The sequence below is a fragment of the Anas platyrhynchos genome, chromosome 19 (genome assembly GCF_047663525.1).
Source record: "Anas platyrhynchos isolate ZD024472 breed Pekin duck chromosome 19, IASCAAS_PekinDuck_T2T, whole genome shotgun sequence".
In the NCBI taxonomy this organism is placed as follows: domain Eukaryota; kingdom Metazoa; phylum Chordata; class Aves; order Anseriformes; family Anatidae; genus Anas; species Anas platyrhynchos.
The window spans coordinates 15206027-15220188 of record NC_092605.1 but is presented as its reverse complement, the minus strand read 5'-3'; the positions used below and the strand labels follow the sequence as shown (position 1 = coordinate 15220188).

The window sequence follows — 14162 nt, the reverse complement described above, 5'->3', positions numbered from 1 at the left end:
GGTAGTTGGCTCAGAAATTGCAGAGTCCAAGAAATAGTTTAGCAATAAATAAATCCTGTTAAAATTCTTAGACCTCATTTACTTCATTAACTGACAACCATTCTTTATTTCCTCTTCATCCAAAGCAGCCTGAATGCAATAAAATTCCATGCATTCTACAACTAAAAACAAATTTAAAGATAACAAAAATAAAAACAAACAAACAAAAAATGAAACCAAACCAACAACAACAAAAAAAAATACAAACAAAAGGCAATGAAAAAACAACCCCCATTTTTTCCATTTTTCAGAGATTTTTGAAGAGGATAAGGAACTTTCATGAAAGGACAGAAAACCCTGAAAAGACTCTCTGGGAGTCCTTTCAATTATTATCTTTTTTTCATTGATGATTTCATTAATGGAAGAATTAGCTGTGTTTGAAGGTATGCAACATTTGTTCTTTTTTTTTCCTTTTTTTTCCAGATCTGTAGAGAATGGTTTACCAAGCTCTGCTGCAAGTGACAAGTTGATCGAGCTAGGAAAAAGAACATTTCATCAAGTCTTGGCAAAATAATTTTACAGTCATTTCTACAGTACTAAATTTCTTCCAGTACGAGAGAACAACAGTTTTCCCTGCACTGAGGTAACTTATGTTTGTGTATGAGTTTCAGCATTGGTTCATTTTGATTTATACAATAATTTAATTTCCCTGTTATGAGAATAAACAAGGAAAAATATTAGATCATGGCAATGGACCTTTTGGTAGGAATGAATATAATACTTATATAGAACAAAATCACTTTTTACAAGTTCTCAAAAGAGAACTGTTTTTGTGGTTGGTTTTCTGCTTGGGTCTTTTTCCTTAGGCAAGTATCAAAAAATCAGTTAGTCTGATTATATAGAAGTCAGAATGTGTGCTTCTGAGGAATGCAAGGAATACTTATAACTACAGCACCCCTACCATCATGGTAGAAAAATCTGCTTACTTAATCAGTGTGCAAATTCTGCTGACAACTATGCTGACAGCTTTTTAAGTTGTTAACATACTTCCCAGAAGCGCATCCTGTGGTCCCAAACTGAAAGGAACTGGTCTTGAAAAAGAACATAATGAAACTGCATTATTGTTTCAAATATTACACTTAAAGTCATTTTTCCTTCTTTCCTTCATCTTTTTTCTTTCTTCTCAGATTCAACCTGTTGACCTCAGAGTCCCTCCAATCACATCTATTCTACTCACACTGACATGGAAGAATTTGAAGAAACAGAAAGGTAAGAAAAACAGTCACTTGGGCATGTCTTTTTGATGAAATCCTGGGGATATACCAAACTAAGTGACATCATGCACCAACATTTCTGAGAGGTGAAACTAAAGGTGAATGACCTGTTGATAAACTCAATCACAAGCAGTTGACAGATTTAATTATCTTGTCACCAGTTCAAATGCTGCCTTATTGTACGTTTCACTGAAGCACAGGCTGACAGTAGCCAGAGGAACTGTGTCCCCACTTCTCCCATTCATCCATCATTAGTATTCATTCTGAGTTAAAAAAAAAATAAAAAAATGTTTCTGGCACATTTATCCAAGTTGTCAGCAGAATTCCTAACATCTCTGTTACCTTCCAGGTGTCATGACTGCTCATTTCAAGTCAAGAAGCACTCATCTCCCTTAGTCATTTTTAAAAGCAGAGCAGATTACATGCCCTGACTTTAATTTTTTCCCTCATGGCACACAAAGTAATTTCTCTTAGGCTCACAGTAGTTCTTCTTGTCTTCAATACTTATTACTAAGAGATCAGACTAAGAAGAGGAGAAAAAGAGTGTTTCTGACAGAGGCTTTGATACAAAGCCCTAAATTCTTAGATGTTGCCAGCTTCTCAAGATAAAGTACAATATCTGCACTTACTTGCTAAGCAGTAGTAGATGCACAAGCCCAGACATCAGAGATAACAAAAGCATCTAGAAGAGCTGTGAAAACAAACACCAATACAAAAACAAGGCATATTTGTTGTTGGTTCATAAAAACAGGTGGATGTTCTGTGTTGGCCAATAACGAAAAGTCCAATTACATTAAGTATCTAGGTGTAAGCAAGAACTGGAACTTGACAAACCTTCCCCTGAACCTGCTCTTTCCCACAGAAGGACATGCCACTGTGCACCAACTACACCTTCTTTAAGGTTCACATGGTACACGATATGCATCCATAATGATGCATCAGCAATATTCTGTTATGACTAAGTAGAGAAGAAGCTATTGTTTCAAACTAAGTTACAAAAACAGAAGATAGAGCAAGAGTAGCTTGGGAACAGAGAGAAGGCTAGTTTGAAGAACTGAAATTTTAAAGTAAAACAGAGAAAAGCTGGTCAAAAAGAGAACAACTACTCCAAGTGAGGAAAAGTCTGCCACTTTCATAATTTTTATCAGTGTAATAATTGTGAAGACTTAAAATTCCATTTATTCCATATGAAATGAGCCTATTTTCTACAAATACTTAATGTTAGTTTGTAGAATTTGGCTGGTGTAGCCAGAAATCCACTGAAGATTATGAAAACTATTTTTAAGATTCCAGCTGCTTATGTATGCAAGAAATTAATCCGAAGCAGAATATCCTGAGCTTCATCCTTTTGAACTAGTTTTCAGAGCCAAATGAACAGGTCTTGGAAAACACTATAGAAGCTGATTGTGCCCATTAAGTTTTTCATGGACAATGCTGCATATTCCTGAGCACAATGAACTGTTACTTTATCTATGGAGATGTTCCTCCAGAAGAGTATTCCTGTATTCTCATGTCTGAATAGAAACATGAGGACAGCATTGTGGTGCTTTCAGGGGCTGTATGACAGAAGGATAGCTGTTCTTCAACTGTACATGCTGTATCTCTGGAGCTGCAAAATCCATTCTGAATACTTTTTTTTTTTTTTTTTTAATAGAGTTTGTCCCATTCGAAATACATTTTTTAAAATAGTGTTTGCTTAGTCTTCATTCTTAAAATCTTGTGTTACCATTTTGCATATGTATACTAGCTATATCCAGTCACCTCATGAAACCCGTATGTATGTCATAGAAATTAAATTAAATCAAACAGAATACCTGGGCTTAAATTTCATTATTACCACAATGAAATAGAACATTGCCAGAGTTAACCCTCTGCTTAGAATACTTAGAGACATGACACAGCTCTAAAGAAAGGGAGACAGTGGTTAGGATACTTTGGAAGCCAGTCAGAGACAGTTGATGATAATCCAACCACAAAGCAATCTGTTGGGTCCGACATTAACTACCCCAACATCTAATAAATCCCAGTACCATTAAAGTACCCAACAGAAATCATGCAATAAGACTACATTTATGCTACATCTCCAGGGAGTGAACCAATGTCTGAGTGGTAGGGTGATATATAGGCCCAATTTCATTTCTCTGTATGGAGACTTGGCATTTTTTCTAGAGTAGTTTGCTTGTGGTTTGGGTTTGATACCTACTCTGTAGTCTCTATGTGGACATTCCCATGTAGTTCTTAGTTTCACAATCTCTAAGTCCACACTGGCCTGTTCACAAGTTTATCTGATACCCAAAGTAAGCTGCAATGATCTGCTTCAGTAACTTGCCCAGTATGTTTTCTATGTAGATATCTCATCGCTCTTCTTCCATAAATACAACAACAGTAATATGTGACCATAGAGTCTTGATACAGCAAAGAAGGAAGCAAATATTTAATCATTACTGTTGCCAAAGTCTTTGGTAATGGTGGTTTTTTGTTTGTTTGTTTGTTTTAATAATAAAAAGAAAAAATTCAAGTGTTGAGGCACTTTCGAATGTAATCTCTCTCTTTTTATTAGAGACCACAGTGTTAACTAGCTCTAATGATTGAGATCACAGAATCACAGAATTTCTAGGTTGGAAGAGACCTCAAGATCATCGAGTCCAACCTCTAACCTAACACTAACAGTCCCCACTAAACCATATCCCTAAGCTCTACATCTAAACGTCTTTTGAAGACTTCCAGGGATGGTGACTCCACCACCTCCCTGGGCAGCCCGTTCCAGTGCCTCACAACCCTTTCAGTAAAGAAATTCTTCCTAACATCTAACCTAAAACTCCCCTGGCGTAACTTTAGCCCATTCCCCCTCGTCCTGTCACCAGGCACATGGGAGAACAGGCCAACCCCCACCTCTCTACAGCCTCCTTTAATGTACTTATACATAGCAATAAGGTCACCCCTGAGCCTCCTCTTCTCTTTCTATTGAGATCCATTACATCATTTTATGCAAGAGTAGCATTTAATAAACAAATAAAATTACTAGAATGGTCTTTTTTTTTTCTTCTTCTAAAACAACAGTATTTAAGCTAATTCAGTATTGATAAGCTTACATCATGCCATATCACAAGTGAAAGCAGATACACACGTGTAGATTCCCTTCTCTGACACCCAATGTAAAGTGGCATTACATTGAGAAAAGCAAATGCAACATTAAAACTGTAGAATCTTTTCTTTGTCAAGGATTCTGGAGAATTTCAGGGAAAGTAATATGATTTTCTTGATTCTCAGCTGACAACTGGGGTTACGAAAGAAGACAGACCTTAGTCATGCAGTAAAGATGAACAGAATTACACTAACAAAGGTGAGTTCTAATGCTGCCCACTAGTAGAAATGAATGGATTTCTATTTCACTTGACTATATTTTTATACTTTCTTGGACTGTGAAGTAGCTTATTGTCAAGAAGCATGTTCACTGAAAACTATCCAGGGAAAGCACAAATAATACTAAAAGCAAACAACAAAGCAAAAACAACCCTAACAATAAAAAGGAGCTCTGTCCTGTTACATCTCCAGCTTAGTTCTCTTGAAAAGCAAAATTCTCATTCTTTTAGTGAAAACCACACCCTGGTTTCTGAAAGGTTGATTGCAGTCTAACTGCTTTCTGGTACATATGGTCAGCATCTGCCTTAGTAAACAATGACTAAAGAACTTTTTTAAATAAGTCTGTCCTCTTAATCTCAGTTAGCCAAATGGAGAATAACCTTACCTAACCTTATGGATATGAGAACAGTTGTAGTGCCAGGTGTTACTCTGTAAACTTCAAATGTAATCACTCTTTGAACAAAACTACAAAAATTTCAACTATGGTCTTAAAAAAAAAAAAAAAAAGATGTTATACGTGCCCTAGCATACCAAAAAGATGGTCTGTATTGAAATTAATAAAATATTGATTCCTCAATAAATTGCAGAGTTACACTGTAGGAAGCTTTTAAATAAATATATAAATAGTTTTCAATATGCCAACTCATTAAGCTTAATTTGAACAAATCTCTTTGTGTCATAGCAGTGCATCAGTGATACAGCAGCACTTATCAATTAAATTACTTCTCATTAAATTTTTAAAAAGAAATGAAAACACAAGAGTTAAAAACTTCAGTACACCTAAATAACTAAACTTAATAGATACAACTTTAAGACAGTGCATAATTTATATATATAGGGAGAAAAACAACAGGAGAATACTTCCCATTTTTAATCAAATGGTATTGAAAGAGGAGGTGAGGCTGGGTACATCCATGACAGATGAGAGGAGAGGGGGCAGATCCTCCTTTGGCATTGTATCTGAAAACAGTTTCTGCTCTAGTTTAGTTTCTAGACAGCCCTCTGTCTCCACTGACCACACAAGGATCCTGGGGAGAATTGAAGTGCTGTATAACCTTTATGGCGTTGTCCCATTATCAAACCATGGGCAATCATAGGTGAATTTCTGATTAAAGGAAAGGGAAATTCTATGTTCCCCTAAGTGGTATCAAGGGCTCAGTACTGAAGCCCAAACCCATAAAGTCCATTCTTCCTCCAGATGATAACAACATCATTTGTTTTTTATAAGCAGGTTCTTGCTGATATTTGATTTAAACAAAGAATAGAAAAGCACAGGATAAAAGTGTGTCACTTCCTTGCAAACCTAATTCTATTACTCTGCTTTCTCACTGTTGTTTTGACCAACATGTTTATTATTTCATAGAAGAGGAGTACTTATAGTAAAAATCTGAAGGAAAATGACATTTTTTCATTGTTTTTGTAATTGAAGTTATTGTTTTGCTACAAACTTGCAGCCTTCCTTATTCTTATTTTTTGTCCTTGTGTGTTTACATCCCTCAGGTTTGGGGTGGAATAAATCATCAGGTGGAATAGCAGGTGAGGAGGAGAATATTGGCAGACAGATGATAATGCTGCTTAGCTTTCTGCACAGGAGATGCTTTTCTGGGCAGCACATTGCCACCTACCAGCAGCTTGGCTGAGCAGCACATTCCCCTTTATGGCTGAAGCATTTCCAACTGCACTGAAATGCAACGGGAACGGTGGAAATAACATGCAACACTGCAAGCTGCACTTAGCAAGTGCAGATGGAGATCTCCCTGGGCTCATGCAAAATAAGAAACTAAGGGCATGAGACTACCACATGAACTAGAGAAAGCCCAAATTTCAGCATCAACACTAAAAGGAAATTCAGTCTACCTTCATGGTGGTTTTGTAGCTTTACTTTTAACACCTTTCCATGCACAATCACTGAGTCCATTTGAGAGACCAGTAGCATTAGGGTTTTTAAGTAGTTGACCATGTTGCAAGGAGTAGTCTGATGCTTAGCAATTGTTTAGAAATTCAGACATAATTAGGCAGTTCCTCCAAATATACTGCTGTGCAGCAAATTGTTTAGGAGAATGCAGCTACAACAAAGAAGCTTCCAGAAAAATCTGAAAAATCTACCTGGCCATGTGATGAGAAATTCTAAACTGTGTGAGTCTTTAAAACGTGATCAACTTTTATTCCTTTCTTGCAGGGAAATAAGAAACTTTTTCAGTGTGCTCAGTCACCAAGGTGTATCTAGTTAAGCACATGGTTTCATAAATCCAAGCTCTTGAGGTGCTAGCTATTCTGAGAAAATAAGTCTTTGGAAATTTCTTTATGAAGTCTTCAATCTGAAAATATTTTATCTAAAAAATGCTACTTTTTAAAGTCTTCTGTGCATGAGCAGATTGACTATGAATCTCTTTTGTCACACCTGTAGAACTCTATTTACCATACATAAGCTAACAGTGACAAGCACTCCTTTGCTCTGCTCTGGGCTAAGAGCCAGCTGAAGTCAGCTGCAAGCAGCTGGCTTGGCTCCAGTGCACCTTACACTCTTTCCCACCATTGAATTATTACCAAATTCATCTTCTTAACAAGTCATCAATCCTTCATTCTGCTGCCCTGTGCTGCCCTGAGAAGCTGTCATCAGCCCAAGCTTTTCCTGTTGGTCTCTGCACATTCCCTAGTCTTTCCATTTTTTTTCCCAGCTGTGGATAACATATTGAAGAAGGATCCTGTAAACATCTGTGTCAGGTTTATCATTCATTTTAAATGAAGATACTGTTTTAGTATAATATCCAAGCTGGTAAACTCCTGACAGACTCTCTGAGATGCAGTTTCAGCACTAAAGCAAATAGGGAAACCAGAAGCTTCCTTATCAGTTGCATTCTATAACAAAGAGAGAGACGGGAAAAAAAAAATGTTTTAACAGAGGGGAGCTTGCAGAATGACAGGCAAGTGGAAGAGAATCTACTAGGAAATGCTACTACGGGAGTGTCTAAAAATAAGTATTTCTATTTTAAGATTGAAAGAAAGCACAAAGTACTGCACGACTACGTCCTTTTGTGCAACAAACGTGCCAAAGATCTATTTTTTGAAGTGTTTGTTTTTTAAAGCAATTATTTATACAAATAAGAAAAATTGAAATATTGAAGTGAAATCTGCAGCTTAGGGGTTGAACAAGAGCAATTCAGTCCCTTATCCATAAGGACTGATTCACTGTCCTGGAACCGCCTCAAAATCCCAGTACATCCCACGCCTTCTTCCTCTTAATCGAGTAGCAGCAATAGTTCAGACCCATGGGCCATCTAGGTCGCAGCCAGAGAAAGGGATATCCAGTGCTATCCAACAGTCATTTGCAATATTCCACAAAGGAAAGGGCAGCCAGCCAACAGACAGTAGCCTGGATTTGGTCTGTAATTCACACTGATTAAGGGTACAACAATGATGACCTCTGTCTGATATCAACTACAGAACACTGACATCACTGTTCTATGCCTTAGCTTTCAGTTTGAGATGGCTAGACAATAGCTGTTGAGAAATACTATCAGCTAAGATAGTATATCTTAACATACAAAATAACTTTAACTAAGAAGCAGAAAGATTTCTTGGATTTTGGCAGTCCTGGCTACCAACTTGAAAGGAAATTGTAAATATAACAAACACTCAGGATAAGACCTGAGTTTCGTAAGAGGACTGTAGATTCCAGCCAGATATTTGATTGAAACAAGGAGCATCCTTCTATCACTAAGTTTCGTTAGCTAATAAATTTTCAAACTCCTATCGAGCTGATGAAAGTCACAAACAAAACACTGTTTTTGGTGGCCTTCCTTAAGCACAACGGCGGTTTCCCAGATAATATTCCTCACAGCCTCCTCATCGTCTAGCACTTATCTTCTGTTTGACTTTGACTATGCTATTATAATAAAATGCATTGCAGAGCACTTTACCATTAAGCTTTAAGTCTGTGAAGCATATTGCAATGATCTTTTTTGCTTGTGTTAAAGGACCATGCCAGATTTAAGAACATGACATCTCATGGCATACAACTTGTCATTTGGAACACAAATGCATGTTGCAGTATGTCTGGTCCAGAAGACAGAAGTTTCACATGGTGAAACTAGTAAATTAACCGATATTGCAAGATGACCTCAGATAGCTTCACTGCAAAACACTCCCTTTCAGTAGACTGATTTAAGTAGTCAGAAACAACTTTCGGAGAATGAACCACCAAAATAAATAAAAGCCTTTTGTGTCCCATATAACTTTAAAGAACCAAGAGCCATATCAAACAGGTTGCACATTTTTTATCTCAGGCGTTCCTTGGTAAAGAAAATATACCAAGTCTATATTATTTCCATAAAAGGTCAGCTTCAGTGAAATTTCATTTCTCCAAGGCTAAAGAAAAGAAAAAAAAAAAAAAAAAAAAACAGAAAAAGAAAAATTAATCCAGGCAAAGTTTAGCTACAGTTGCATATTGTACACAAAAACTACTCTCCGCCTCCCACCCCTACATCCACCTTTTAAAAATCAGCTTGCCAGTTGCTATCTCCAACACATTCCTTGAGAGTTGAGGCATATCTTCTAATTTTTGCTATTTTCTGAAGCACCGGACATGTGCCATTTGCAAGCACCTTTTAAAATAGAGTTCTCCAAGGACAGCTTATACAGCATGCATCCAAAGTTTTAATAGAAGTAAAGGCAAAGACAGCTATTTGAGAACAAGATACGGGTATTGATCCATTAATAGAGTTTTAATCTTCACATAGATTATGATTAGACATTTTTCCTGTTTTAATAATATATTACATGAAGGATGGAATAACATTATACTGAAAAAGTACATTTGCTTCCAATTTGATTAAACGTAGTCTGTCAAAAATACTTTATCTCCTCCAGTATTCTTCCCCTTAAATTTTTGTTTCTTTTGTTCTTAATAAGCACAAAGCCAAACATTAGTGCCCTGAAATCCTTTAAGAAATGGAAATTCAATCCTCAGCACACATGCTTTTGTCACACGTTTCTGGTTTTATTTTATTACAAGTCACAGCACCAACACAAAGCTTGAGTACAAGCACAATATTTCATGACTGCTGCAAAGTAAGCAACAAAATATAAAAATCTGTTTAGTAAAAAACTCGAGCAGTGTCTGCCTAGCTATAGTGGTGCTTCAAATATCTTCGGATTAGTGCCAAAGTAGTGCAGTATATGATTTAACAAGCACTTCAAATGAAGTGTTTATTTCATTGGTTATTTTATTTCATACACCATTCCCGCTAGATCTGCTAAAACATTTGAGAAACAGTAAAATGTAGTGGCAGACACACTAAGCCATACAACAATCTACTGAGGACTTTCTCAGACAGAAAGCTACACAAGGAACAATAATGAATAGCAAAGAAAAAAAAAAAAAAAGAATATTGTAGTATGTTCAAGGAGCCAAGGATGTAGGCAGAAGAGGAGTGATCTTTTGGCATAAGGAATAAATTTAAGAAGCAACAGCTTTAGCTTTTAGATCCTGCCTCATCTGAACCAAGGCTTGTTGGACACTGTAGAAAAAATTATTTTGATGTCCACAGGTTAGCAGTACTTTGCCTGAAGCCATCCAGGGGTGAAGCCTGATTTTTTCTTTGCTCAGGCTGCCAGCACATAAACCTGAACAGAAAAGGTGAGGGCCATCAAATTAGAGCAACAAATTTGCTGATTCCCAGAACACAAAAGACAAAATACCAGGAATCTTCAGCAGAGATGTATCCCAAAGCAAAGAAGTGGGAGGAACATATACTGTGGAAGTGCTTATTTCACCCTTTCTTTTTCCTCCAAACCTTGTAGACTTACACCACACATAAAATAAGAACAATGATGCCTCTCTAAGTATGGGAATGGGAAGAGGGAAGGCTGCTAGGCACAATGGTCAGGAATGTGATTCCAAAGCCAAACATAAACACCTATAAGTTTGTGACAGATCATCTAACCAGACTGCTTCTGAGGAGTGGAAATAATAGAGGCTATCTTATAGAGATGCTTTGTAGTATTGATGATTCTCCAGGCTCTTATTTTTTCTTCACAACAAACTGCATTTATTAATGCTTCTGCATTTGCTCTGTTCTAAATTCCCTAACTACTTGCATCTTTTCCTCATGTAGGGTTCATTTTGAGGGTTCACTTTCTTTCTTTCTTTCACATACACACATTTTTAAAAAAATGCAAACCACAATGAGCTGAATATTAGTTGGACTCTAACTACAACTCTACTAAGCTAGTAGTTTTCTGTGCCTACCAGCAATTGACATCCATGCCTTACTAGAAGTACATAATCTACAAATTTCATAGGCATGAGTAAGAAGATGTCAGCTGTCCAGTTGCCTGCCTGTATGAATAGCTCTTCCCCTTTGTATTCTTTTTCAGCAAGGTTTTTGACCCATTCTCATCAACTCTTCCTATTAAAAATGATATAGAGGAAATTTGTTTATTCATTTCTGACATTTGTGGGAGTCTTGTTCATTCGTTACTAACAAAATAGAGCATGATTAGTCATTAGCATGTTGCCTAGCAATGGCAACAAAGAAAAAAAAAGAACCTCCAGTGCTCTGCAGCAGGCACAGTCCTTTGAAGTGTTAATATTAAAATTTCTGAGAATGCAACAGAGTTCCTGTGCCAGACAAACAAACAAACAAACAAAAAAGTGAGGAAGAGGCCTGCAAAAATGGAAACAGAAAGAGGGAAGGGAGACATTTCCTCAGTTTTCCTGAAATTTTTAATTGGTATTACTCAATCAGTTGTTAGCATCATTATTTTTAATTGCTATTACTAACTTTACAAATTAAATACATTATTTTGTAAACACACTAGTCCTTCTCTGAGAATGTGTTGGGAACAGCCCTGAGCAGGAAGCACCTCTCCTATGAAGACAGGCTGAGGGAGTTGGGGTTGTTGAGCCTAAAGAAGAGAAGGGTCTGGGGGGACCTTACAGTGGCCTTCCATTACCTAAATGGGGCCTACAGTAAAGCTGGGAAGAGACTCTTTATCAGGCAGTGTACAGTGAAGGGGACACGGGGTAATGGTTTCAAATTTAAAAAAAAGGTACATTTAGATTAGGTACTAGGAAGAAATTATTTATTCTAATGGTGGTGAGGCACTGGAACAGGTTGCTCTAAGAAGCTGTGGATGGGATGCCCCTGGAAGTGCCCAAGACCAGGTTGGATGGGGCTTTGAGCAACCTAGTCCAGCAGAGGGTATCCCAGCCCATGGTAGGGGATCAAACATGATGATCTTTAAGGTCCCTTCCAATACAAACCATTCTATATTGATAAGACAGGTGGAAAATTTAACCCCTTAACTAATACTCTTAAGCGTTGAGTTTGGCTCCTAAATTCACTAGGAGAATATGGGAACAAACAAACAAACAGACAGCGAGACAAACAAACAAAAAAACCAAAACCAAACAAACAAAAAAACCCTTTGAACAGTCTTTCTTGCCATTTCACTTTAGCTGCAGTGACTCTGAATCTAAGCATAGTCCTGTAAGAGTTAGGAGGAGGTGGGAAGGAATAAATAAAGGAGCAATAAACAAGATAGCACTTTACCCTGAAATTAATTCAGATCCTATGAAAGAACAACCTTCACGTGACAGACTTCTGGGTGCCATAAAAAGGTGGTTGTTAGAATATTACAACAAATTTCCATAAGACTAGAAGCTTTGTGCTATCTCATTAACATGGCTAAAAAAGTAAATATCACTCCTGCAGAGGTTTTAAAAAATATTAAACAACAATAACAACGAAGCTATGTTTCAAAAGAAAAAGCCAACCTTTTTTTTTTTTTTCTGTGAAACAGATGCTAAGCTTTCCAACAAAATTTACTCAAAGAAAACAACCCTTTTGTTTTGAAAATTAATTTATTAAATGCTCTTTTAAGGTTTTAGAAAATAAATACTTAGTGATCAACAACATATTTCCAACATATGGCTTAATTAAATCAAATTGATTTGTAATCTTACAAAGATACTAAGGAATAAAACTAGCTCCTTAGCATTTAGAAAGGTCGTTCTTTTTTCCCCTGATTAAAACTCATAATTAAATTACAGCAGCTATGTTTTTCATCAAGGAAGTAGTTAAATTACTAATTTTATATAAATACATTACATGCTAGCTCAATAAATTAGAAAGAACAAGGATAATCTGGTTAGAATCCAATTCAGAGGAAACTGTGGGCGGATGGCCATTTACATGAGAAAGCACAGGATAAATAAGGTTCATAAATTATTCACAGCTCACCAACAAAATTTAGGGCATCAAATCTTTTTAGAAATTAAATGAGAACTGCTGGCAGAGTGATTCAATTTATTCCCCCTGAAGGGAGAGAAAAAATAATTTCCAATCTTCTAATAATTCTGATTTCTTTATTTTGTCAAAATTACCCTAAAAAGGAACCAGTGACACATCACACTGTCACCAGTACTGGTATTAACCGTCTTGCTACAGTTCCGATGTTTCAAGGCAGATAACGTAAGATTTTTTTGATTAAGTCTTTCATTTAATTAATGAATAAAAATGGCTGGTATTCCATTTTCTGTGTGAGTTACTCACATTAAATGGAATTTGGCCAATTCAAAAGCCAAATTTTTTTTGCAGCTTTAGAAAACTGCTGGTAGTGAAGTAACAGTCTGCAACCCTGTCAGAAAAGCAGTCTGTGGTGTGCATCAGAACATTCTAACAAGCTGGTTTTTAAGCTGTTCCTAAATCTTCCTCTGTTCAGGATCTGAATCTACCACTATTATACTATGTGAAAAGTTCCAAATTTAGGTGTTATCTTAAAACAGAGTAGGGCTTTTCACCTCCAGAATCTTTTTTTTTCTTCTTTCAAAAGAAGAAGAGCAAGACTTTGCTCTCCCTCCTTCCAGCTAAGCTAAGGTTCTTGCTTCTTGTGCCGCAATAAAAGTTATGATGTAATCCTTATTTTTCCACATATACTATCAAGGCTTTATTAAATTAAATCTTATGATTAATATGGCAGTTACAGAAAGGAAGCTGCTGTCGTCATACAAGGAAGCATTTCCAGAACCATTACTCTCTTCCTCCCTGCCCTGCCTTCTTTAAGCCCTTTCCTTCTTCATGCCCACACTGTTTACAGAATCTGTCTTCAATAGCTAGTTAAAGCCAAGAAATATCTAAAAGGGAACGAATTGTACCTGCTTCTTCAATGCCTGAAGAAGGTGCAAAGTTCTGCAAAATCTGTGAAGTGTGAAGTATAGGAAGGTATTTGAAGCACAAAATCTGTCATGAAAATGAAACAGGCTGAAAAGGCTTTGCTATTTTGAGGCACCTCACAGGACTAGTCAGATTAGTGAGTTAGTTCTGCACAGAAGCCGTTTGATTTGTTTAGAATGTAGTAATTTCTTACCGTATTTACAGTACCCCCAAACCATGTATCTCTTCTCTTTCTTTTAGGAGGTAAATAATGGACAGAGAAAAATGGCTTCTCCTTTCCCGTACAAACTAAGCCTGGGCCATAAAAACAAAAACAACCACAGATTTTACAAGTTTCTGAAGTTGTGTATTTTTTAATGTATTTGTT

At 36.7% G+C, this 14162-nt stretch overlaps 1 long non-coding RNA gene across 2 annotated transcripts; it reads left to right on the top strand.

Annotated features, from left to right (window-relative positions):
- The first annotated feature begins 483 nt into the window (after positions 1 to 483).
- LOC139999061 (uncharacterized) lies at positions 484 to 14162 on the top strand. 2 transcript variants are annotated; one of them, XR_011804078.1, is made up of 5 exons: positions 484 to 622; positions 1167 to 1248; positions 4524 to 4596; positions 6117 to 6152; positions 14036 to 14162. It is a non-coding gene; the product is annotated as an uncharacterized lncRNA (long non-coding RNA). The 2 variants fall into 2 exon arrangements; XR_011804077.1 differs by lacking the exon at positions 14036 to 14162 and having other exon boundaries at positions 6117 to 6741.